This window comes from Acinonyx jubatus, chromosome D4 (genome assembly GCF_027475565.1).
Source record: "Acinonyx jubatus isolate Ajub_Pintada_27869175 chromosome D4, VMU_Ajub_asm_v1.0, whole genome shotgun sequence".
In the NCBI taxonomy this organism is placed as follows: domain Eukaryota; kingdom Metazoa; phylum Chordata; class Mammalia; order Carnivora; family Felidae; genus Acinonyx; species Acinonyx jubatus.
The window spans coordinates 75,530,444-75,555,900 of record NC_069391.1 but is presented as its reverse complement, the minus strand read 5'-3'; the positions used below and the strand labels follow the sequence as shown (position 1 = coordinate 75,555,900).

The 25,457-nt window shown below is 41.0% G+C and overlaps 1 protein-coding gene across 11 annotated transcripts in view; it reads left to right on the top strand.

Moving 5' to 3' along the window:
• PCSK5 (proprotein convertase subtilisin/kexin type 5) overlaps positions 1 to 25,457 on the top strand; it is a 452,241-nt gene that overhangs the window by 134,095 nt on the left and 292,689 nt on the right. The gene's annotated exons all lie outside the window — the stretch shown is intronic.

Below are 25,457 nucleotides of genomic sequence, written 5' to 3'. Positions count from 1 at the left end.
AAGAGAAGTGTTTTGCCCATTTATTATGTGCTATTTCCAGCCCTTGTCTTTCTTTAGGGAAAAATTTCTCAGTATTATTTGATTAAGTCAGTCAATAAGTTTAGATAAAACCATCTGACCTAGATAATTGTGACTGTACGTGGGGTTTTCTATTTTTTTCTTTTTCTTTTTCTCTTTTCACCACCTACAAAGAAGCCTCAAAATGTTACTGTGGAAAATATGCTGTTTGCTAATAATTCAGTAAATGGTACAGTTCGGGTTCAGTGGCGAAAGCAGTAATATATATCACGATTTGGATAGAATTTGCAGAACCTTCTAAACAAAAGAAGAAAGGGACCTAAATTACACTGGATAGTTTTCTTTCAGTCCTAGTCATTCCTGTCCAGATCACGTTGCTTAAAGTTATAGTGAGTTTCACACAAAGGGTTCTAATTTGAGACAATGCATGCCGTCGACTCCTGCTCAGGTGCCTGCCGCTCTGTGTGCAAGAGAAAACAACGGAGGTAAAGACTAAAATTCTGAAAAAGAACAAAGAAGAGAGAGGAAAATTAGCCAGTTGGGGGGTGAGGGGAAAAGTAAACAGAACAGACGACACCCCTCCACCCCCCTCACACCCCCCCCCGCCACAGGATGGTCTTCGGAAATATGACAACTTGCCAGGTACCACGAAGCGGAAGGTGAGGTGCTTGAAATCCAAGAGGGACTAGCAGCCGCAGGTGTGGACAAGCGTGGACGATGGTGATCCTGGGGTGTGCATCCCTGCAGGGTTCGTGTAGTCCCACAGAGCTAGGTGCGTTTGCTCCGTTCACCTGGAGTTTCTGGGGCAAAATTGTGCATTGACACATGCAAATTTCACAGTATCCTTAAATTGTTGTCTCATATGTTAGTGGCATTATTGGAAGAAATTTGGGTTTTCAAGGCAAGCACGTAGGGGAATCCTACTATACTATATCCGTTGGCTTAATTTATCCCGTCAACATGTGTGCAGAGCAAAGAGAAACAGGAAATACACAGGCAAGACTAGATCATGTTCACACCCGGAGTGTATTTGTGCAGGATGTCGAGGGACAAGAGGGGCGATAGGTAGAAGCCAAAAATGTTTTGTTCCCTCGATGGTCTTATTTGAATCTACGTGTGGTGATTTTCTGCACTGAAACCCTCGTGGTGACGGTGACTGTTCTCGGAGGGTGTGTCTGACATGCGGCCAACGTCGCCGACCACGGAGTTTGTCGTTAACACAGACGGTTCTTTGAGTATTGGCTTTGAGGGCTTTTCACGGGCTGCCTTGTGAAAACCATATCTTTTGCGAGACTTCCTCTCAAACTTGGCTCGCCCCAAGGCCTGTTTTTTCAAGAAGCATGGCCAGGGTCCTGCTCACTCTGGCAGATTTTAGCGTGTCCTGTTTTGACCCATTCGAAGTACCGTCCGTGGTTCGTTGAGTGCAGCGTGGGTTTAGCTATTGGCGCACACGGGCATTGTTCTAGACGTGTGCTTACATCTGTGGTCTTGACAGTGAAACAGGGCACTTACAGAGGGACACTGCCCCAGCGTCCCCTCCCTTTGTTTTCTGAGAGTGACCTGGGGCCTCAGATGTCCCCCTCCCTTCTCTCAGCCGCCTGATTTCCTTTTTGGCCAAACACAAGCGTGTCGTCAGGCATTTGGGGTTAAGATATCCTCTCTGCTCATTAGACCGTAATTATAGATGTGATTGATGGATCTGTCTTTAAGCATGGATCTGTAGCTGGATAATTCTGTTTGAATGGAAGTCACTTGGCATCAGGAAATTAGCAGCGGGTTTATAGTTTAGAAGAGTTGACAGTTACCCTTGGTTCTCCTGAATTAGCTTCATAATCTTTAGCCCTAACTACTCTGAGCTTTAGTGCTTTTTTTTAATCTCTAAAATCATAATAATGCTTCTAACGAATAGTAAAACATGTAAAACACCAAGCATAATAAAACTGACTACATATTAGGTGCTAGATAATTATAGCCGTTATTATAATTGTGTGCTCTCTTCCTATATCTGCTTCTTGATAAGTAATCAATTAAAGGGGCGCCTGGGTGGCTCAGTCGGTAAAGCGTCCGACTTTGGCTCAGGTCATGATCTCGTGGTCTGTGAGTTCGAGCCTCGCGTCGGGCTCTGTGCTGACGGCTCGGAGCCTGGAGCCTGCTTCTGAGTCTGTGTCTCCTTCTCTCTCTGCCCCTCCCCTACTCCCACTCTGTCTCTCTCTCGCTCTCTCAAAAGTAAATAAACATTAAAAAAATAATCAATTAAAAATTACAATCAGCTCAACAGATATGTGCATATGAACATTTCTAATTTAATCTAATACTTGGAGGTCTTCGTTTATTTCCAGGGTTAGAAGTTTCGGTAGGTTTCTCTGTTGCTTTAGGTGCTGAGGGCTGTGGCTCCTTCGGTCGACAGTAAATCCGCTTTTCTTCAGTTCCGTTTCCCCATCTCCTTCAGCAGAGCATGAATCTTTGAATTTGCTGTATGATAGTGAAGGGGAGGAATTTCTAATCGTCATCAGAAAGCAATAGTGGAGGGCCACGATATGCGAATATCTCCTCTTTATATGGTCTGACCAGTATGTATCTGGAATTATTTCATACTTAGCCGCATTTGTTCATTCACCCATCAGGTATTCACCGAGACCCTACTTGGTGAATGGCTCTGGGCTAAATGCTTGGGGGATATGAGGATGAAATAATTTGGGCAGCTCACCAACGGGTTTAATTAGCAGAGGACTTACGAAGCTCTAATGCCTGATGGGTTTTAGGACGCCAAGAGATCGCACCCTCAAAACTCCATGCCAATCATCTCTGTTAGACTGACACGGTTACGTGTCTAGTGCTGACGCTTTGGGGTGACGGAAATCACCTCTGAAGTACAAAAGTTGTAAAGATTCCTTTTTTGTCACTTTTTCACATCCCCCGTAACAGGTGCTATAGAAATAGCCGTGCTCGAGGAGACCGCAAAATGTGTCCTCCCGTTCAGGTTTGCCTCCATTTGTATTGGCTTGCTGAATACAGGTGACTGCGTTGTTCTAGGCTTAAAATAGAAATGCCTCCTGCGAATGAAAGAGCCTCCTGGCATTTCATACCACTACCCCTATTTCTGATAAATGAATTATTGATGTCTGAGTTAGATCTCCCCTTCCCTGGTTTGCCTCTTGTTAAATGTTGTCTCCATTTAAAAGTCATAGCAACGTATTTAGTGGGAGGCGAGAGCACACATTTTTATCTTGAATGTGTGATACGTGGGCCCAGAATCGAATTCCTTTTCAAAATGAACCACTCCGTAGGTTAAAGACTCATTTGTCAAAAGGAATGAATTTTTCATCTTCCTTTCTTACCTCGATTTTCAGGAAGATTTAAGGGTGGATGAAGCACAGTTTTTCTGGTTCTTCAGTCTCCTTTCACATATCGCTTCCGGTTTTAAGAATGCCACCGTGTTGTAGAAACGAAAGTTGTGTGTGGCCTTCTCTTTCTCATGCCCACAGATGAGGACTGTGGTCAGCAAATAGTACTCCAGAGCAAAGCCAATGAGTCAGCATTTTCTACCTATGCAGAAAATACTTTAACTCAATTCTAGAGGGGGAAAAAAAAACCTCTTTAGATACTTGGCCTTATCTTTAGATCTACAACCTTGACAGGTAGAAGCCTTACTTATTTTAATTTTTTTATTCAAGTATAATTAACATGCAGTGTTATATTAGTTTCAGTGCACAATATAACGGTGCAGCAATTCTATACATTTCTCAGTGCTCATCAATAGAAGTGTCCTCTTCATTCCCCTTATCCGTTTCGCCCATTCCCTACCCACCTCCCCTTTGGTAGTCACCAGTTTGTACTCTGTATTTACGAGTCTGGTTGTTTTGTTTGTCTCTTTTTTTTCCCCCTTTGCTCTTTTGTTTCTTAAATTCCACACAAGTGAAATCCTGTGGCATTTGTCTTGGTCTGTCAGGCTTATTTCACTTAGCTTAATACTCTCTCAGTTCATCTACGTTGTGGCAAGTAGTAAGATTTCATTCTTTTTTGTGGCTGAATAATATTCCACTGTGTGTGTGTGTGTGTGTGTGTGTGTGTGTGTGTGTGTGTGCATGTGTGTGCATGTGTGATGTCCTCTTTGTCCATTCATCTGTCAGTGGACATGTAAGTCACTTCCATATCTTAGTTATTGTAAATAACACTTCAATAAACGTAGAGAAGCATGTATCTTTTTGAATTACCGTCTTCATTGTCTTTGGGTAGATACCCAGTAGTGCAATTATTGGATCATAGGGTAATTCTGTTTTTAACTTTTGGAGGAACCTCTGTTCTATATTCCGCGGTGGCTATACCAGTTTGTATTTCCATCACTAGTGCACAAGGGTTCCTTTTTCTCCACATCCTCATCAACACTTGTTATTTCTTGTCTTTTTGATTGTAGCCATTCCGACCCTATATAAAGTGATATTTGATTATGGTTTTAATTTGTATTTCCCCGATGGTGAGTGATGGTGAGCCTCATTTCATGTGTCTTTTGGCCATATGTGTGTCTTTTCAAAGAAATCTACAGATTTAATGCAATCCCTAGCAAAATACCAACATTTTCCACGGAACTACAACAAATAATCCTAAAATTTTTATGGAGCCACAAAAAACCCCAAATAGCCAAAGCAATCTTGGAAAAAAAAAAAAAAGCTGAAAGTATCACAATCCCAGATTTCATGATATCCTCCAAAACTGTAGTCATCAAAATACTATAGTATCGGAACAAAAATAGACACATAGGTCAATGGGAGAGAATAGGGACCCCAGAAATAAACCCACACTTTTATGGTCAATTAACCTATGACAAAGGAAGCAAGAATAGACAGTGGGAAAAAGACATTCTCTTCAACAAATGGTGCTGGGAAAACTGGACCAGCTACTACATGCAAAAGAATGGAACTGGACCACTTTCTTACACCATGCACAAAGATAAACTCAAAATGGACCTAAATGTGAGACTTGAAACCATAAAACTCCTAGACAAAAATAGACCATAATTTCTTTGACATTGGCCGTAGCAGCATTATTCTAGATATGTCTCCTAAGGCAAGGGAGACAAAAGCAAAATTAAACTATTGGGTCTGCCTCTACCAAAATAAAAAGCTTTTGCAGAGCAAAGTAAACCATCAACAAAACAAAAAGCCTACTTAATGGGAGAGGCTATTTGCAAATGACATATCCAATAAGGGGTTAGTATCCAAAAAAATATAAAGAACTTCTCCAACTCAACGCCAAAACAAACCCCCCAACTAATCCAATTAAAAAATAGGCGGAGGACCCGGACAGACATTTTTATAGAAGCCTTATTTCTTTAGACCCCGGATTTAGCCAAAGAAGCTCAGATAAAATTATCATATAGCTAAATAGGTCAGAAATAAACCTACCAAAGAAAAGTAGGGCCAGTATCAGAGGCCAGTTTGTTTTTCCAAATACTTCAACAGTTTTCCTCTAATCCTATTGGAAAATGGCACTATAATATACTATGTAGGAATTACTTAAACAGTGGTTATCAAATGAATTTACTTGGCGTTGACTGCAATTGTGTGTGCTACAGTTGTACATGTTCTTAATGTATATAGAACAGACAATTATGAAAAATGTCTGACACTTTTCATATGCAGGTACGGATTCTATGTGCATGAAAGAACATACAACAAATATTTTAGAAAATCCGTTTCTATCGTGTTGGGTTCACGATACAATACATTGAGATAAGTAACATTTTTGACCATCTTCTAGATTCTGGGAAGTGGCCGGGGTCTGGGCCCTCACGCAGAGTTAGAATACAACAGGACAAAGCCCTTCTCAGCCCGGAAGCCAGCCATCCCTCTCTCTTCCCTCACTGGCCCTTGGTCACAAGCCCTGCCTTCCTCAGCATGATAGTCCTCCTCTTTAATAGCTCAGCCAAGACTTACACCCCCAACCCATCCATGTCTCCCCTCTAGCCTTCTGTTGGTCTGTCCCTTCTCTCACCTGCGTCCTTGTAAAATCTCCAAAATGGCTTCCCCATCTCCAGTCTTACCCCCATCCTGCTACCCAGGGACTATTTCTGAACCAAAATAAGAATGTCCTTTAATGTTTTGACATTTTGTTAAAACTACAAGATGCTTTGTCCCCTACTCCTCCCTCACTATTAAGCCTGCTCTGCCCTGTGTGTCCACTCCTCCTTCATTGTATTGATCAGCCCGCAAGACTTGTGGAGCTCTCTTAACGTGCCGCACCTATACAACCTTCCACGGTCAGCACCTGCACGATCCACCTTTCCCCTTCATCTGCTGTGACTTCCCTGTGATGTCTTCTCTCACCGCTGTCATCTGAGCCGGATACCCTCCTGTGAGTTTTTCACAGTGCCTGTGAATTTACTTCTTTTATAAAACCCTTCCTGTGGTTGACAGGGTCACATTTACCAAGGCAGAGAATAGGGAGAGGACAGATACTGAGACGATAATTTCCACTTTAGTTTGGGTTATAAAATGTTCGTTTGGTCTTACAGTAATTAGAAGAGTATCAACCTTGATCACTCATGTAGATGAATTAGCAAAATATATGGCAAAATAATAACTATTTAAAAAGTGCTATATATATAGTAGAATTTTGTGCTGGTTACTTTTTTTTTTTTTTTTTTTTTTTGGCCCTCTTGCCTGCTGTGTACCCGAGAAAGCTGACCTGTAAGGACTGTGTTAATGGACCCCCTTGCCCTCCGGCTTCCCATTGGGTTTGGTCAATGGAAGACTCAAGCAGGAGATCGCTAGGGTACAGAAGGGTGGAGAAGGAGGAGTATTTATTCTCTGCCCCCCTCCTTACTGAACCATTGGGAACTAACCGTGTACCGGAAGATCATAACTCCAGTCAGGTGGCCCTAAGTCTTGCCTCCTAAGGGCTCTCCTTTGTGGGCATCGATAACCACTCCTTCCCCCACGGTTCCAGGGTTTTTCCAGCGTGGCTAGTTTAGAACACCACCCTATTCCCTATCGGTTTCCCCAAACCCTGCCCGCATCCTTATGTAAGTCCCTTGAATAAATTTTCTCACGTTACCCAGTGTAAAAGAATCCGCTGTTTCCTGATTGGCCCTGACTGACACAGGCCTGTTAGTTTTTTAGCCTGGTAACTTTGGTAGAGTACGTGAAAAAAGGTTCAGACACTTCCAAGAAAGAAAACAACTGGGTTCATAGGAGTTGTGTAAATGGCTGTTTATTCTTTAATGAGAACTGAATAAATACAAAAAATAGTTACCTAATCCAGAATCCTTATATACCTGTCATTTGAAGTATAAATATTAATTTTTATAAAACAACGTGTTCATGGTTCGGGGGATTATAATCATGATAATGCAGTCTTCAGACCCCTCTGTTCTTTGTCAATTTCAGGGTGTTCTCCTCCAGGATTTGGGGGCATTGTCTCTTGGGGCTCTCAGTAACAGTGTCAATAAAGGGTCTGATGGATGCTATAGGTTAAAATGAGGTTTGGGTATAATTTATGCGAACCCAGTGCACTATTGACATGAATAATTGATAGTTGCTTCAATTTAAATTTCTTATTTAAAAAACAAACTCACAAATTCCTGAGGCCTCTAAAGCAGATGGAATTGCAGTAAGGGAAAGATAAGTATCCTTTTTAAATAATGGATTAAGCATTTGAGCAAGGTTTCCAGACAGGTATATTTATTTATCTTTCTCTTTTCATCTTCTCCTCTAACCTCCACCTTGGATCCTTCTATTTTCTCTTGTTTCTTTATATCCTGAAATACGTAAAATTTAGAGCACGAAGGTCAGGGACTTGAGAGGTCAGTGTGAGCCGTGCATTGTTGCGGAGCCGAGAAGGCATTCAAGACCTTTCGAGTGCATTCAGCCAGTGGATACTCATGTCAGATGCTGAAAAAGAAGGCAGACTGGGGAGAAAAAGACACCTTGTTTTGTTTTTCTCACTCCCTGTGCAGATACTTAGAAGAAAGAACAGGCTGACAGTATAATCAAACTACAAACTGGCTAATTGTTCATTTTAACAGTTGACAAGATACGATTTCGATATTGGTTGTCGTCGTATTCAAATCCAGTGCCTGCTAAGTTAAGGGACTAAAGTTAGAATTTTTTTTTTCTTTCCTAACTAAAAGGGACGTCATAATTTTTGTGTTGTGGCAATTCAGTGAATGACAGTGGACACCTGTTGCTCCAGTGGACTTAAATAATTCTGTGTGTTTCATATCAGTAGGAGGTACGCATTTCTTTTTTTAAAATTATTTTTAACATTTATTTATTTTTGAGAGACAGAGAGAGAGTGTGAGTAGAGGAGGGGCAGAGAGAGGGGGAGACACAGAATCCAAAGCAGGCTCCAGGCTCCGAGCCGTCAGCACAGAGCCCAACGTGGGGGGCTCGGACCCGCAAACTGTGAGATCATGACCTGGGCTGCTTAACGGACTGGGCCACCCAGGCACCCCAGTAAGTGTGCATTTCAGTTACGATCCTCAACCAAAGGTGGAGAGGCAGAAAATAGGTCTTTTATATCAGAATATGTTTGATTAGTTCTCATATAATAGGTCACCAAAGAAGGCAAGGTGATGTAGTGAGACAACAAGAATTGGATGGATTTGGATGAGACCTGTATACCAGCCCCAGCCTTGTTGTTCACTGTGTCTGTGGCCTGGGAGAAGCATCTTTGTTGGAACCTCCCTTGTCGCACAGGTATCTCAATGTCCCTGACTGACTTAGCCAAAGAACTAGAAGTCTCTGGGCTTGCTCCTTGCTGTAGTTGAATATGACGTAAGCAGCTGCTAGTAAGGTTAACACATCTGTATGCTTTCTCATTTACTGTTACACGTCAACCCACATTCCGTAAGTCTAGAGAGGTGGGGTAAAATGTCGAATGTCACCGAGCGGCAGTCAGAATTTGAGCTCATTGATTCCCCCCGCACCTATTTACCTGCGTAGCCAAATTAATCTGTGGTCAAGTAGAGGAGAAATGAATTCCTGTGTTGAGCACATGCTTCAGTAACTTCTACTACCTTGGGAAAGCTGGAATGATCAAAATGCTGTGCCTCTGTGGTCAGTAAATACTCAGTAGCTGGCTGGGCTGTACCAAGAGCTGGTACTCAGAACTCTGTTTCTCCTCAGGGAGGGGATTGGTCCGTAAAGGCCGCCAATGCCTTGTGCACGTGTGATTTTGGACAAATAACTAAGATCGTTCATTACAGAAATTTATTGTATAGGTCTGACTTCCCACTGGTATTTGTTTTGTGGAAATAAATGAAGGCCACCCAAATGAGTCTAGGGCTGATTTATTCAGAGTTTGCTCTAGCAAGGGACTCAACCACCATCGCTTGAAGAGACCCAAGGGCAGAAACATGACTAGGAAAGCTTTATCATTATAAAAAAGGATGGAAGGAAAGAAAGGGAGAGGGAGAGAATGAAAGAAAAAAGAAAGAGAAGCGAGGGAGGGAAGGAGAGAGGGAGAAAAAGAAAAAGAGAAGGGAGGGAGGGAAGGGGAGAGGGAGAGAAAGAAAAGGAGGGAGAGAGGGAGAGAGAGAGAGGGAGAGAGGGAAAGAGAGAAGGAGGGAGAGGGAGAGAGGGAAGGAAAAAAAAAAAGAAGAAAAGGAAGGCTTCCGGATATGGTCCCATCAGTGGCTGGTATGGGAAAGACCGGAGGATGGGTCTCTGTTCCCGAACAGTTCTAGTGTATATTAACATCTTTAAAAGAAAATTGAATGAGAACTAGGTGATTACAGTATAAATAAATGGTTGGGGAAACTACATAAAATTGTCAACGGTATGGCTGTTACTAATATTATTAAGGTGGCAGTAATTAAGAAGTAAGGTCAAGTTTTAGTCTGATTCACAGAGGGCAGGTAGTTCGTTTTCACATTTCTCTATATGGAGATATGGACTCTTTGAGGTTGGAATCACATAAGTAACAGGCACTTTCCCAATGTTTTTGTGCTTAAATGACAGCCCTTGAGAGCACTCTGGAAACGGGGGCTGTGCAAGATCCTCTGTAGGAGGGAAAGACTCAGCGGAAGGACATGAGAAGCCTTCTCCTACTCTAGGAAGGTGTGGGGTCTTGAGGATGTGTCCTGCTTTGGGGAATTGTGGAGCGATATTTTGCACCGACAATAGCTTGAAGGAGTTGCGAAGAACAGTCGACTCCTGGAGATTCTCAGCAAATTCCCGAGTCCCCACTTTCTCCTCACATGCTGCCGTCTCATGAATTTTAAAAAAGACTGACCTTTGTTAGGAGAGTTTACCTCTTTCTATTTTTAGATATCCCCGTGCCATCTGCATGTAATTTACATATGCTAGTAAATGCATTGGAATTTGCATGGATGGCAGATGAAATACCTTGTGGTGACACCCTGGGCTGAGATGAGCTGACTGCTAAAGATTTTGTATGACCTTTTTGCTCTTGGTTGGTTTTCCTCCTTCTGGGGTTCTCTTCACAGAGGCACAACCCCTCCCACGCCTGTCCTGATCACCCAATATTGACTCATTTTTTTTCCCCACCCTGCAGCCCCACCTGTATCAGGTTGTCACAGATCCCTTTCGTTTTTCACCGTCCAATACCTGGGTCTTCCCATAGGCACCAGCGTGATGTCGCCGGAGAACAAGGCACACATCTGCCTCCAGCGACGGCCCCCAGTCTTGGCACCCGTTTCCATAGTTGGTGCTGGGTGATCTGACTAGAACTTACGCTGTTCAGCGGTTGTGATTGCAACCCTTGCTCATTTTCTTGGACATCAAGCTCTTTCATCAAACTTCTTTATTTTTCTTCCTCAAGGAATGACAACGTCCCTTTAAGGCTTTTTAAAGGAGTGGCAAATATATAGGGGGCGGGGGGGGGGGGGCGGTGGCGCCTCTGAGAAGGAGCTGGGGTTTGAGTTGAGAGGATCAAAGGATTGGAGGCCTTGGCTTCGTTGAAACTGGATTCAAACCAAGGCAAATGGGGTCCTCAAGCGAGGTGCCAGTCCCAGCAGCATCTCTGCTAACCGTGCATTCACCTTCTCCTCCACACTTGGAGGCTTACCATTCTCGGGGCAGTAGAGGTCCCTGTGGGTGTGAGTCTAGTATTTCCCCCTACAGAGATGCCCCAGCAACCGAGGCTTACCTCTTCTAGGAGTTGAATTTATATCAAATCATCAGCCCTCTATGGGGAGTAACACTGGTGGCATTCTCATGGCGGCACCATGTTCCGCGGCACGGAAGTATGGAACAAGTCCCCCCCTCCCCGGTGTATTTGTAGGAGTGTTCATTTAAGTGGGCTGAAATCTCTGGAGCCCAAAGGCACTATGAGAACAAGCCATCCGCAAATTATGCGGATGCTCGTTCTTTCATGTTTTGGAATCGTGCATACTGTTCTACATCAGTTGATTCTATTTACCGTCTTCCAACTTCCTCCTTGTGTTTCTAGGGGCTTCGATTAGAATCCCCGTTGTAAAGCTTATTTTAGTTATGGGGAATACTAACTCATGTTTAATCCATCCCGGTTGAAAGAAAATACTCATGACTTCTCTCTGGTTTTGTTTTGGTTTGCTTTATCTTTAACTGGGGAGACATTTCTTCTTTGCAAAGAAAGTAAATGTTGTTAAGGATGGTACCCATATATTAAATTCACCTGTCTTTCCACCAAGGTTTATGGGTTTCTGAAATCTACACAATATAACACTTAGATTTCCAAGATGTGTATTTGGAGTGAACCAGGAGAATGTGGATGGGGAGAGAGGTCCAAGTAACTGCTTGCTAGATGAGTTGTTTAATAAAATTGAATAATCCTTTCATACACTGAGAGAATGTTTTGAGCAATACCCTATAAAACTCTGCCTATGCAGATACATGGGTCAATACTACATGTGGTTCACACTTGAGACGTTATTGTTATATCACCATCACGGTTTTACATTTGTTATTATAAAACAACCTGCTTATTTGACTTCCTGCAAGCAGTTCTATAGGTTTGAGAAGCTTGGTACACGATTTGGGTGGGGAAGCAGAGAACAGCTTTGTCTCCCCAGAAGCCCTTGACTGGTTTTGCCTTGAGCTAGAAATTCAGCAGGTCTAAATCGAGTTCAGCGGGGTCACTGTGTTTTCCGTGAGAGAATGAGAAAAAAAAGAGCAGATTTTCTGGTTCCCTTGACTGGCATGAATCCTTCCACGTCATCTCAGACCTCACTGTCTCAAATACAGATAGAGCCACCTACTCAGAATAGTTACTTATCTAGAACTTTACAGCTCGCAAAGCATTTCTACACATATTCGCACGTGATCTGTAAAAGCTCATGTCAGAGAGGTAGCAGGTCATTGTTTCGGTGCCCCAGTGTCTGAATTCTCTATGTGTGAGGAATTTTCTGTCTTGAGAGAGAGCAAAGACTTTTTCTAGGACGGCAGCTGAAAATGCCAGGTGGTGTTAACTCACTCAGCCTCCGTTGCTCTAGTCTAGGGCCTAGGTCATGGGATCTAGATTCTAAGTCAGTGGCAGTTGCGCAGGCTAGTGACCTAAAGGCCAGGTCAACTCTCCCTCGCTCGCCTGGATTCTCCTCTCTGTCCCTCTCTCTTTCTCAGCAGAGTGGTGGTGTTTTTCTTCATCCTGACCCTCCATCTTGGTTGTTCTGTGTTCCTAACAATCCTGAGCTTCTCAATATCCTTTTAATAAACTACTTTTCTGCCTAACTCAGCCAGGGACCGTAAAGGAGCTGTAATTAAATCCCATTATTGTTGCCCCCCTCTTTCCAGAAGAAGGAAACAAAATTCGAGGCAGGTTCCCATAACTGACCAAAGTGAGTCTGGCTTCCAAACGCATGTGCTTTGTATCACAAAATAGACTCTAATTTGGAGCACAATACCAGATGTCCGTTTTTGGAATATAGAGTTCATAAACAAGACACTTTTATTTTTTAAAAAAAACATTTTTTTTTTGATGTTTTATTTATTTTTGAGACAGAGAGAGACAGAGCATGAACGGGGGAGGGGCAGAGAGAGAGGGAGACACAGAATCGGAAGCAGGCTCCAGGCTCTGAGCCATCAGCCCAGAGCCCGACGCGGGGCTCAAACTCACGGACCGCGAGATCGTGACCTGGCTGAAGTCGGACGCTTAACCGACTGAGCCACCCAGGCGCCCCAAACAAGACACTTTTAATTCGTGGAAATAAATGTAGTTAGTTTATGAGAATTTAGTTCCTCTTACGTGGCATATAGTTTCATTCAGAAAAGACTTTTTGAATACCTCCGAGAAGAATAACATTTTGATTTGGTTATTTTTTTTATTATGTTTTTTAATGTTTATTTTTGACAGAGAGAGCGAGCGCACAAATGGGGGAGGCGCAGAGAGAGAGACACAGAATTTAAAGCAGGCTTCAGGTTCTGAGCTGTCAGCACAGAGCCTGATGCGGGCTCAAACCCAGAACTAGGTGCTCATGACCTGAGCGGAAGTCGGATCCTTAACCGACTGAGCTATCCAGGCGCCCCAGGCTATTCCTTAAAAATCAAACTGTTGATATAGTTACAGTCTGTAGAAATTGAACATTGCTGCGTCACGTAACTCATACAGGACAACAGTTAAACCAGTAGGAAGGATGTGAACTAGAGATCATTGGTTTTCCAAAAGTATTTCATGGAACCCTAGAGTCTGTGAATGGATCTCTCAGGCTGTCCAAGTGTCACTCAGGGGACTGTATGGGGTGAGTATAGCCCTCTGTTCCTCAACTAAGTCACTCCCCTTTTTAAAATCTGCATTAGAATCTATTTTGGATGGTTGGATTTCTCCTAAGAGTGTATTTGAAGTTAGAAGTTCTATTTATAGAAAACAGAACAAACCATGGAAAACCAGTCCCACAGGCTGTAAGTATGGGTTGGCGGGTTTGTCACTGGAGGTCGGCACCTGGAGGTAGGTGGTGGCATTTGACCTTGACCTTAGAAAACGACTGATGGAAGGCAGTAGTCATTACTGAGAGAATGTTTGTAACGGCCGAAAGTGTCTTGGGATCAGTGAGCTCCTTACAAGCTTTGGGATAAAAGGCATCTTCTTGTTTAGCCATCTTGCTTTTTTTTTCTTTCCTTTTTTGTTAAAAGGAAAATCCAGAAATTTCTTTTTTTTTATTTCTCTACAGCCTCTCTTTTATCTAAAACTCAACTCCGAACATGTTTTTCCTGCATCTTCAAACTCTTTATGACCATGCGTAAGCTCTAGAGGTGTGTGCGAAGAATCCACAGGATGTTCCCTGTCTTTTAGCCTCACCCCCTTAACTCATCCTGCTTTACACACTGGTTTTAACTAATCGTTTTACAACTGTCTGGACATAGCATGCTTCATTTGTACGGGAGACTGGTGAATAGAGTAAGCACTCCGCATGTGGTCATTTGGTCATCATTCTGTGCGATGTAATCTCGATATGCGTTAGGGTTATTACTCACGTGACCCAAATGGAAGCTGAGTATAGCTCACTACCTCCCTGCCCCGTGGTAGGATCACTGCCCCCCTTTTCACTTAAGAAAAGAGGGAAGGCAAACAGGCCATGAGATGTAAAATATCAGCTTTTATGGATAAAATGTCTAAAACCAGTGTCAGATACAAAATTTTAAATGAACTCATCTATGTTTTTATTCTAATATTCCAATTATTATTTATGGAAAATTGGCCTGACTTTTTTTTTTCTATTTGTCTTAAATAACTATAAATATCTAATTGTCTCAGTAACAGGAAAAAAAAAAACCACTTCTCTTTATACTGAAAATTGTTGCAAGTATTTGCCACAGCTAACATCGAGAAGCTTCTGTTTAGACTCTGAAAAACAGAGTGCAGTTTGCAAGGGGAAAAGGTAGTGCAAATTACCTGGGGCTGTGTTCATTAACATCAACCGATTCTTATGCTTAGCTATCAGAAAGGAAATTGTAAATTAATTAAACTTTGATTTAGGGTTTAATTTTCTTTCACGTATAATGTGCAGGTCTTTCTGGAAATAAGGAGGTAAATCGAGTTGTATAACCTTTAAAGAATGTTTTCACTAAACAATTTTAGGTTGAAAAGGTAAAAATGGACTGTGCACATAATAATTACTGACTTTTGAGATAATTCCTTGAGAGATTTGAAATTTAGTGAAAATCAGTCTTGTTCTCTTTCTGTCTCATGACTGATAGACACACACACACCCCTACTTGTCTTATTATAATTGTGTTCTTATTAACTATAACATTGATCTTAAAAATGAAGGTCAAACCTCTCAAATATTAGCATAAGCAGGAAAGAAACAAATTGGAAATAGTTGAACCACTTAAAGAACGACTTCAGATCTAAAATTTACCTTAAAACTTCGGAATCGTAATAATCAGAAATGAGTTGTGCATACTCAAAACATAGCAATGGTTGAGGTCAGGCATTCCTGCATATACTTATCTTTTACTAATATGAGGAGATCAGAATTCATGGGATTGGAAATAGACATGGTGATATTTTTTTAATTGGGGTTACAAGCTAGAAATGGGGAAATGTGTCTGGGCAGGACGATTATGAACATGGAAGTCTGATACAGGTAAGCAAGGCTAAGTGATTGTAGGAACAGCTTCGAACAAGTCTTTTGGCCACTGGGTGACCTAATGGTCTTCTGCATATAAAACGGAGACAAAATTAGCTACTTGGATTTTGCTGTGAGAATTGCAGGTAACGTATTCTGAATGTTCAGGATACCGTAGGCCCCACTGACCTAGGTCCTAACCAATGGCATTACAGCTGATGTAGGGTTTTTGTCATCAGGAATGACCAGTGACAGAGCTGTGAGTCCAATGAATCATCGACACTTTTCATCCTATTGTTTGGGGGAAATTATTTCCACCCAATTTAGAACATTTATATTCTACCTGTGCAAACGTAGGAGTGGTAGCTGGACTTGTTTTTCTTTTTGTGTTCTTTTTTTTTTTTTTTTTTTTTGGCAGAGGGGGACATGGGGTCTGAAATTCTCCTGGAAAGATTCAGTGGACCTCAGAGCTCTGGAGCTCACCTCTGCTGTGTTATAATTGGCTGTATCAGTGGTCTTTTCAAAGTCAGATTTTCATTGTAGAGTTTCAAAAATTGGAATACTCCTAGAGCTCTTCAAGAAAACTGACTCGTTCATTTATCCTCTGTAAATCTCCATATGCCTGACTCATGCGTTTGTTAAGAGAGCATAGAAGAGGAACGTGATCGTAAATTTTGAAAGGCGTTATTAGATTTACTGGATTACTCCAAGCTTTTCTTCATAAACAGCCCTTAAAAACTCATTTAATTTTCACATTTTATTCTGTTATTTATTTATTGGATTTATGGCCATTCATCCTCCAAAGAGCAACCAAAAAGAAAAAGAAAAAAAAAAAAAACCCACGCGCGAACGCAGTAATTATTGTGATATGGGAAGGGTTGCAACGATAAGCCAGTGGTGAATCGCTCATCCACACAGACATCTCTGTGTGTTCCTGACCTTAAGCTACGCTCTTCATCTTGATGCAAGAGAAAAGTTTTAAAAGAGTGATTTTTTTTTCAACATTCTTGTTCAAAAATTCGATCTACCTTGTTTTCACCAGTTGGTGACTAGTTTCCATGGAAATGGAAATGGAATAAGCATTCCTCATTTTAGATTCTCAGCTGCCCCATGCCAACTGAGAGCTGTAAATGCCATTTGGTTAACAGCAAGGATCCAGAATTCTTCCATTTTAAAGTGGCAGAGGGAGAGGAAAAGAAAATGTTTGCCAAGTCATTTTGCTTTTCTCCCTTTGAAAAGGACACAATTTTATGATTGTCTGAGCTGTTGACTGACAGTTATCAGACACATACGATGCCTCGTAGTGCCTCTTCTGACTGATCCATTTAAATCTCTTTTCCACCCTTCACGAAGTTCCTTGCCTCTTGGTGATTTAACTGGCCTCTGATTTCCTTCCTGGTTGTCCACCTGCTGTTCCAGTGATGGGTACTGAACAGGAAAAGTGGTCAAAATGTTGGAAGGACCCAGTTCGGTGTTCTCAGTGATCTGTGACCTGAAAGGAACAAAAATAATCTGTTGATACAGGGAGTGTGTGTGGGGGGAGGCGGGGGGGGGGGGGACGAATTGCAAAATTCTCACTCGTGAGAGGCATGTTAGTGCCTCTCCATTTTTGGAGAGACTCTCCATTTTTGAGTCATTGTTGCCTATAACTACCACATTTTCTGGAACTATTCCATGAGGAAGATAGTGAAGAGTATTATTACAACGGCTTTCACGTGAAACGTTCGAGTATCAACACGGTTGTTTTCCTTTGTCTTGTTTTTTGGAGCCTGACACGTTGAATCAGTCCGGATGCTAACATGAAACTTAATAACGTGAGCACATGATGTTTTCTTTTCTATCGTAACATGTTTAGATGCTAGATTGAGAAGGAATGTGACGGAAGTCCCGAAAGATCACCCAGTGCAGTTCTGTGAGCACACTTCTCCTGGGACCTAAGAAGGAGCTCCGCTCTGTCCCAAAGTCTAAATTTAATAAAGAAAACCAGACATGATGGCTTCCAGCCACGGGCTGCCCCTGCGTCTCTAAGTGTGGTCTCACACCTAGCCAAAGCAAGTAATGTGTCAACTAAGGAAATACAATCCTTATCCTAGGCTTGCGAAACCGCAGGAACCCTTCACGGGAAACAGTACCGACGCTGGGCATGTGGTTCAGGGCCTGACATTTTCTATTATCACGTTGTATTCATGGGGGAGTATCACACGGATCAACAGCCTCTGCATTCCAGTGTCTCGAGAAACAAGCATTTAGGGCGTAGAAAAGGCACCTGTACAGAATATACACTGGAGTTCAAGACCGCAAGCCAAAGCGGCGATGACAGGGACTCGGTAACCTCTGTGGCTGCTTCTGCTCTCCCGAGAGAGGGGAGCAAGGTCCTTGGTCTCCTACTGTTCATTTATTCTCTTTCCCGCAGTGGAGAAGCAGTATGGGGGGGTCTCGTTACTGAGATGAGTAGGTACGGGGTGGGGGAGAAAACATTAAGAACGAATCCGCTTAAATTGCGGCCAGAGTCTTGTGACGCATCGTGAAAATGGTGTTTTATTTTAAACAGTAAAGCGAAAATGATGAAAATACATGTCGTTTATTATCTAACAGCACATGTAGTGATAGCCATTCTTCTATCAAACAAAAATGAATCATGTTTAAAGTTGGAGTTTTCCTGTAATATTATGAAATTTGAATTTTAGTGGAGCCATAAACAGACTCCGTTTATAAAAATTTTTACCAGTTTTTTCTAAGGGCCATTTGGAATCATTTTATTGACAAATCATTCTCATTTAAAGCCACTGTCACGTTGCCAGCCTTGTTCCATTTTTACTAAATCTCCCTCTTCTGGATTCTTCTTCCACACAGCTTTCAGCGTGATTAAAGCTGTTCTGAAATTCACTGATTATATAAAATCCTGTGTCTTTTGCAAGTTCATTAGGCAATTGATTTGCTTGATTTGCCTTGTATTGTTTGTTTGCATTTTATGTTTACGCGGAGATATGAAATTCTGGATAAGATAGGGATGCTTGAGCCCGCAGTAATTTCATTAGTGATAGGATCATCCATGAGTATCTTTCTCACTTGCTTAGTTAGGGAACCTAATAATTATGATACCCTGTTGAAGAAAATAACCTGTGGGCAGTGATCCAGATAGCTTCAAAGATGCCACTGCGGAGCCTTCTGCTCAGGAAAAGGCTCAAGTCGTCGTTATTCTGGTCCGCCCTGCTAAGTATATGCACGCCAGAGGATGTATGCGTGTTTCCTCATAAACATACTCTGCTTTCACCATTCTGGAACCACTAGGACCTGGTGTCAGGAGATCTGGGTTCATGATCTTCTGCAGAGAGCTGGCTATTACCTGAGTGAAGTCACTTAACCCATAAGAATGTCAGTTTCCTTACCTATGTGGATAAAGGTACATGTAGTGTGTGCGAGATTATTAGAGAGGTCGAGTTAAACATGTAAAGCTAAGTACCTGGCAAATAATAAGCGGTCCTTGCCACCTTTATTTTATTTTATTTTATTTTATTTTATTTTATTTTATTTTATTTATTTTGAGGGACAGTGAGTGCGAGCAGGGGAGGGGCAGAGGGAGAGCGAGAGAGAGAATCCCAAGCAGGCTCCAAGCCCGGCACAGAGCCTGATGCGAGGCTTGATCTCACAAAAGTGAGATCGTGACCTGAGCCAAAATCCAGAGTCAGACGCTTAACCTGCTGAGCCCCTGTCCCACCTTTACCAGGTGCCCCTTTACCTCCTTTCTTGATCTGATGTTTAAATTGCAAATTGCAAACTGTGTGAAGCATTTTTTCAAATGGAAACTACTACATCCGTGAAGATGAACGATACATTGTATTTTGCTGAGGTGATTAATTTACATAAAACAGCATTCAGCATCAGTATCCAATCATAGGCAGTGGAGTTGGAAAAGGTAGAAGCCTGTGTTTCTTGGTTCCCAAGAAGTTGTAAGTGGCTGCGACTGTATTTACCAACTTCATGCCTAGAAACCAAAGGTTGGTAAGCCACTGACTACAGGTCAGATCTGCCCTGGTGATTCTAAGAATGTTTTTTGTTTTTTTCAAAGGATTAAGGGGGGTGGGGGGTGGGTAGGGGTATGGATATGTGACAGAGACTATATTTGACTCTGTAAAGCCTAGAATATTCACCGTTTGGCCCATTACAGACACTGTGTGCCAACCCCTGTGCACATGCTCATGTAAATAGCATCATAATATAAACCCATTCCTTGTGTCATGTCTAAATAACGTAGGTATGTGCTAAAATGCAGTTAGGGATATGATAAATATATGGTTTGGAGGGAGGCATTCCTTTATTGTTGGTTTTACACTTCCATAATTTTGAGAACCTTCCAACGTGTAAGGAAATGCCTCTGATAAACTCTACAAAGGAAACCAGGAGCATCTATCAATACGTGGAAAGGCTGGCAGTTGCATGGTGTAGCTAAGCTGAAATGATGAGAGCTCAGTGAATACAAGGTGTTTGAGCTCCTTACCTATACTTCACCACCTCTTTTTCAAAGGGCAAAGGGACCCTGGGACCACACACCGCCAAACTTCTCAGACCCTGAGGGTAATGCAAGAAGGAACACCAAGGGAGCCCTTGGATCAGAACTCGGTGGCCCCAGTTTACCTGTATTTCAAACAAATAGCATTACGTAATAGTCCCTTCTCTTATATCCTTATTCTGTGCAAAGTAAGACTCAAGTCTTCAGAAGTGTTTTGACAGTTTGTTCACGATCTGGAAGCAGTCTCAAGCAAAGTGAAGTCAGAAACTCATAATATCACTTTTTGCTATCAGTTAGTCACGAACAGAACTTGAGCAAAACAACAAATATTTTTAGCCTGTTTTACAGTGTGTAGTTACTGAATGGTATCTTTACTTGAATATTTTAGTCAAAACAAATAGAAGCTGAACCATTGAATAGATTACTGCCAAAGGAACAAAGACTTGTGAATTATTGCCTACTATTCACGATTTCCAGGCCAATGGAGTTCATTGAAGCTACATTGTATCATGTCTATTTTTCTCACTATTGAATCTTTCATAACTAATTCATTCCTCAGCCTGTGGTAGGTACTCGATAAATATTTGCTGAACGAATGATTCAGAAAAAGTAATTCATTATGGGCCAGTACATGAGAATAGTCTCATTATGTATAGTTAACTAGGTCATTATAAGAATATTCATAAAATTGGATGTTTACCCCCATATAGGAATACAGGTAAAGTTGAAATATTGTCTATGTAGAGTACATTCTAGCATTTTGGTCTCTTATTTTTGCTACTTTAGAATTATATGTACAGGATGGTTCTCAGGATACATTTGGAGACGAGAAATACGTATGGAAAGAAATAGACCACAAAAAAATCAAAATTATAATTTGATACAGGCCATTATTTCTTTCATTATCTTTATAGATCTTTTTCCAGTCTCTTGGCATATACGCTCAGTATATACTTCATATTTCATGCTTTAGTGAGTTCTAATTATGAAATTTTCTTTTAATTATGATGCCGCAAAATTATAGGAAAATCAGTTCAGGTGTAAGGAGGAGAAAGTTGTTTGGATTGCATACCAAGCATTTTCACAAACACCGACTTCAAGCCAGAACCCTTGGAGCAGAAACTCCTCTAACACATTGTACATAAACCTTGATTAGCATGTACCTGAGTCCTTGGTAATTACTTCCATCAATCTTACTACACACCCATCAGTGGTCGTAGGTTCAATCGGTGGTCAGTTGAACCCCTAGAACTCATTAGTGGTAATTAGGAGGATAAGAATATAATGTACCCGTCGTCCAATATCAGCTGTATTTCTTTAGCAAGGGAATTCACCAGCCCCAGGACCATGTTTGGCTCTTCTTCTTTCCCCTCATTGCCCAAATGACTCCTCAGCTGTACAAGAAAGAGCCATGTGAGTGGGGTCACTTTGCCTTAAAGACCCCATGCTATTAGGAACAATATTTCTTGCAAGAGCCTATACATATAGCTTCCGGGGGACACATGAGGAAAACCACACTCAGTGTCTGGTATCTACTCGCAGAAGCCCAAAGCCAAGACTTCTCATTGTGTATCCAACATCCTGGCCACAGACCTCCCACTTCCTGGTAGTTCACCAACCAGGGTTCATTTTTATCATAAGCAGTGTTGCTAGGTAGCTGATATCCCACCTTTACCAGATGTCCAGGGGAACAGAGCTAGAAAGTTAAACCAAAGTGATTCCCCTATAGATAAGGAAGAAAGGTTTTGTCCATTCTTCACTCAGAATTTTCCCTACCAAGATTGGAAGCACCACATCCTGATATTATTCAACTTCGTATGCCCCTTGCTTCAAAGATGCTTGGACATAGGATGTGAATTATCTGGACTTGAGAAAGGAAGGAAGGAGGGAAGAAGGGACTAATATTGTTAAATAAACTCATCCTTGGGAGGTTCTTTGATCATTTTCAAGGAAAAAAAAAAACAACAACATATTCCTGGCAGAATCCCTTGTTTACACAAAAAGAAAGTGTCATAGTTCTGTTTTCCAGAATTGTCGATAGCACTTAACCCAGTAAAGCAGTAGAAAAGATGACATCGTGCTGTGCCTTCCAATTTCAAAGAAGAGTTGGAGCTTCCCGATCCACATTTATGAACTTTTAAGAGAAAACACTTGACTCCCAGCTCACTGAGAACAGACCTGAAATGAATCAGCAGGAATGACTAATTTCTGTCTATTCATAGTCAGGGGTAAGGGAGACAATTTTGCAGTCTTCCATTTGTGGTGGAAAATGAGATCAGGGTGTTCCCAAAGTGCCAACTACACAGAGTAAAAACTAGTAGATCTCGGTTTTAGACAGTAAACAGAACCCTCTGATAGAGGTTAGGGAGCTTCAAGCGTAGAGTTGTGGGCTCTTCATGGACCCAGTGGGGAAGGAAGAGCACCATGAAATCACTGGGGAACATATACAAGCATGGGCAGACTGAATCCATAGAAATGAATTCATGTTTTCACATGGAAAACTAATCATGAAAATTAAAAGAAGAACTGAAAAGCATGATAGAGAACCAGTGAGCCAGGGAGAAAGGCCTCATTCCCTTATCATGATTAGTGTATTTAATCAACGAGGATCTCTCATACCCCATTGCTTTGAGGATGTTGTTGACTCTTAAGGGTAGGAGGAGAGTTAGGTTAATAAACAGGTGACTAAGATCTTTGTGAAGACCATACCCATGCACATAGGTGCTTGTCGTGGGTTTTAATGTACCTCAGCGCCTGCAATATTATATTTGAGAAAGCAACAGGAGTGAGCTAAAGAACTAGGTTTTCTGATAAACCAAGCTATTTATTCTTTTATGTATAGACTAGCATCGTTAACAATGAATTCAGTTAGTAATGAATAAACTATTTTCCTAGGCTTAGGCAGATAGAAGGAAGAAAAAAAAAAGAGGGAGATGTCAAAGGTCTAGGCTGGAAAGAGTAAAGAAGAGGGAAAATGGTGGAGGTAAGAGAACATTATCAAAGCGACATATTGACAAGAAAAATAAATACGAGATGTCTAAACTGGTAAGGAAGACATAAAACCTTCCCTAATGCGGATGATCTGATGCTCTATGTGGAAAATTCTGAAGACTCCACCAAAAAATACTAGAACTGATAAATGAGTTCAGTTAAGCCTCAGAATACCAAAGGAATATACAGAAATCTGTTTTATTTCTATGCACTAATAATGAAGAAATGGAAAGAGAAATTAGGAAAATAGTCCCATTTATAATTGCACCAAAAAGAATAAAATACCTAAGAATAAACTAAGGAGGTAAAAGACCTCTACTCCAAAACATTAATGACAGAAACTGAAGACACAAACCAATGGAAAGATCCACCATGCTCATATAACCTATGTTAAAATGTTCATACTACCCAAAGCAATTTATAGATCGAAAGTAATCCCTATCAAAATACCAACATTTTCCCTAGAACTAGAACACATAATCCTAAAATGTGTATGCAACCACAAAAGACCCTAAGTAGCCAAAGCAATCTTAAGAAACAAAAACAAAGCTGGAGAGATCACTCTCCCCAAATTTCAAGACATACTGCAAAGCTGTAGTAATCAAAGCAGTACGGTACTGGCACAAAAATAGACACAGATCCATGGAACAGAATACAGAGCCCAGAAATGAACTAGCACTTATATGGTCAATTAATCTACAAGAGGTGAGAATATAATATGGGAAAAAGACAGTCTTTTCAAAAAATGGTTTTGGGAAAACTGGACCACTTTCTTATGCTGTACACATAAGTAAACTCAAAATAGGTTAAAGACCTAAATGTGAGTCCTGAAACCATAAAATTCTAGAAGAAAACATAGGCAGTAATTTCTTTGACATTGTCTTTAGCAGCATTTTTCTAGATATGTTTCCTAAGGCAAGGGAAACAAAAGCAAGAATAAACTACACCAAAACAAAAAGCTTTTGCCCAGCAAAGGAAACCATCAACAAAATGACAAGGCAACCTACTGAATGGGAGAAGATATTGGCAAATGATAGGGGTTAATATGCAAAATATATAAAGAACTTACACAACTTAACACCAATAAACAGATAAATAATCTGAACAAATGGGCAGATTCCGGTCGGAATAGACATTTTTCCAAAGAAGACATACAGATGGCTGGCATATGAAAAGGTATTCAACATCACTAATCATCAGGGAAATGCAAATCAAAACCATAATGTGATGTCACCTGACACTTGTCAGAAAGGCTAAAATCAAAAATATAAGAAATAGCAAGTGTTGGCGAGGATGTATAGAAAAAAAAAACCCTTATGCATTCTTGGGGGGGGGTATGCAAGTTTGTGCAGCCACTGTGGAAAACCGTTATGGCGGTTCCTTCAAAAATTAAAAATGGAGTTACCATATGATCCAGTGATTTCCCTACTGAGTATTTATTCAAAGAAAACAAAACAGTAATTTGAAAAGATGCACACACCACTATGTTTATTGCAGCCTTATTTACAATAGCCAAAATATGGAAGCAACCCAAGTGTCCATTGATAGATGAATGGACAAAGATATGGAGTGTGTGTGTGTGTGTGTACACACACACGCATATATATACATACATACACGTACACACACACACACACACAGTGGGATACTACTCAGACATAAAAGAATGAAATCTTACTATTTGCAACAACATGGATGGACCTAATATACTGCTAAGTGAAGTAAATTGGAGAAGGACAAATACCATAGGATTTCACTCATATGTGGAATTTAAGAAACAAAAGAACAAAGAAAAAAAGAGACCAAAACCCAGACTTAAATCCGGAGAACAAACTGGTGGTTGCCAGAGAAGGGGATGTTGAGGGTGGGGGTGATAAGTGAAATAGATAAAAAGGATCAAGAGTACACTTATCTTGATGAGCACTGGGAAATGTACAGAATTATTGACTCATTATATTGTATACCTGAAACTGATAGAACACTATGTTAATTATACTTCAATTACAAAAAAATAAACTTAAAAATTTTTTTTAAATAAGTTTGTGAAAAATCTAAACATTTTTAAGAGGGCAGTATACTGACCATTTGAGTTTTATTTATATTATTGTCATTATTTAGTGTTCTGACTAAAATACTCATCTTGAATTGCAACCAAATATTGTAAATAACTGGAGATTCTTCAGAACCACAATGATTTTTTTTTTACTTAAGAAAATAATTATAAATTCACAGAAAGGTGCAAAAATATACAAGTCCCCCATACTCTTCATCTAGATTCCCCCACTGATAATAACTTATATCATTAGAGTAAAATATCAAAACCAGGAAATTGGCGTGAATACACTCTGTAAACCTTGTTCAGATCTTACTAGTTTTTATCTGTGCTTCGTGTATGTATATGTGTATGTGTGTGTCAAGCTAACAGTAGTTTTA